At 35.1% G+C, this 2,321-nt stretch overlaps 1 pseudogene; it reads left to right on the top strand.

Moving 5' to 3' along the window:
* The first annotated feature begins 1,301 nt into the window (after window positions 1-1,301).
* On the top strand, window positions 1,302-1,988 carry LOC149202827 (WD repeat-containing protein LWD1 pseudogene; annotated as a pseudogene).
* Window positions 1,989-2,321: the final 333 nt, after the last annotated feature.

The raw sequence follows: 2,321 nt of genomic DNA on the forward strand, positions 1-2,321 counted from the left end.
ATTTCTTGTGGAATGAAACTCAAAACCGAGACATGTGAACCCAAAACACTGTCATGCTTGACATACCAAAAACCTTGCAGATGAATGGACTTTTGCAAAACCCTAATCTTTCTTGTTCAATAAAAACTATTTTTCCAATAAAATCCTTTTCCTTTTTTATATTCTCTTTTAATTAAATATATATATATATATATGAAAAACCAAAACAACAAACAAATATCTTACTTAAAAAGTTATATTCTCCAAGCCTATATTCTCCTTCACTAACTTGGCTATTATCTACTTAGGTTAGTAAATCCATCAAGCCCAATGATAAAGTTCACTTCACTAAATAAGTATGAACAACCCAACCAACAAATGTCATACTTAATATTTTATATTCTCCTAAACCGACTTCAATATTATCTTAAAACAATAAATATACAATAATTTGTGTATAAATATACATTTTCTACTTGTTTAAAGCATCATGGAATATTTTAACATTTAAACAAGTTATAAAAACCTTTATAAAAATATACCAAAACTTTTTTGAAAGCATTTTTGAAAACATTTTTACACCATACACTTTTTTAATATATAAAAAAACGTTTTTTTATATAACCCATTTTATAACTCTTTACAAACCTTTATAAGGGCGGACACTTTTCAATATACTAAAAAACCTTTTGAATGATTTTTTCGTCAAAAACCTTAAACTAAACCTCAAACATATGACTTTTAAAACTTTAAAAAATACTTTTCAATAATTTTCACACCCTTTCAACTTCCAACCTTCCGCGGTGGGCATGACTATGACCCTTTTAAAAAAAAATACTTTCAAAAACTTTTTTAAACTATTTTAAACTTGCCTCAAGGGTTGGGATTTTTTAAACTCTTTTAAACTTGCCTCAAGGGTTGGGTTTGGCCTTTTCTTATATGGCTCTTAGACTCTTTTTTATTGGATTCAAAGCATCAATAATGACTATCAGTGAAGGAGGTAGTTGAAACACTTTTTCTTCAATTAAAAAAACAACTTGTTGCATTTAGGGCCGTGACCCTTGTTCTCTATAACCATTTTTCTTTTATCAAGGTAAAATTTATCACTGAGTGGCAACGAAACTTTCAACCCTTTAGTTGCGACTGCAGAATCTCTGACTCTTTGGATCTTATTATTACGATATCAATTTGAAAGAAAAGAGGAGGAGGAAATACAATTTCTAACAGACCGAGGGCATCCCAATTTTCTCCCAGAGCTATGCCAAGTCTGTTTGGCATTTGAATGAGCTAGTTTTAATGTTGAAATCTAATGCTAAAATTCTTCTGGCATATGGCACATTTATGACAACTGCGTCAAGGTAAAGAGCCTCTTTAACAACAACAAGAACATCGAGTTTTGTGGCCCTCTCACTTCCTTCGATTCGAACTTCCAGCATCGAAACCACCTGCACCGTCTGGGACATTAACAAGCAGTTCATTGACACCCAGTTGATTTCCCACAACAAGGTGTTCTATGACATTTCCTAGGGGGTGCCGGTGTTTTTTCCTCTGTCAGCATAGATGGGTCTGTTAGGGTCTTTGATTTGAGGGGCAAGGAGCACTCTACAATTATCTATGGGAGCTCTCAACCCGATACTCCCTTGGTTAGATTTGGGTGGAACAAGAAAGATCCTAGATACATGGCTACCATCATCATGGAAAACCCCAAGTTTGTAGCCTTGGATATCATATATCCAACCCTACCTTTCATAGAGCTCGAGAGGCACCAGACTAGTTTCAATGCCATTGCTTGTGCACCCCACAGCTCCTGCCACATCTGCACTGCTGGAGACGACTCACAAGCCCTAATATGGGATCTCTCTTCCATGAGAAATCATGTTGATGATGGCCTTGATCCTATTCTTAGTTACACTATTGGGGACGAGATCAAGCAGTTGTAGTGATCCTCCACTCAACTCGATTGGGTCACCATCACCTTCTCCAACAAGCTACAGATCTTGAGGGTTTGAAAGAATAGGTCACATCAAACCAGTATTTATTGGATGGATATGACAGTTTTTCTGTGGCTCTTATAATTCATTCCCTTCACTGAATGAGCATCTTCATGGATTTAGGTTTAGGCTTATTTACGCAGAGGTATACTTTTGAGCTCCTGTTTAAGGTGAGCATATGACTGACTGTAAATTATGGACATTGGAGATAAATATTAAAGGTCATCAATTCTTTTTCCCTTTCATTCTTTTAAATAGTGTTAGGGTATATTGGAATCTCAATGCTAAATAGAAGGGCCATTATAGCTCTTCTCTATTTCTCCCTTATTCTCTTCGAAGTTAGACAATACA

This window comes from Pinus tabuliformis, chromosome 2_1, assembly GCF_031772625.1.
Source record: "Pinus tabuliformis cultivar Carrire ecotype Pingquan chromosome 2_1, CPIR1, whole genome shotgun sequence".
In the NCBI taxonomy this organism is placed as follows: Eukaryota; Viridiplantae; Streptophyta; class Pinopsida; order Pinales; family Pinaceae; genus Pinus; species Pinus tabuliformis.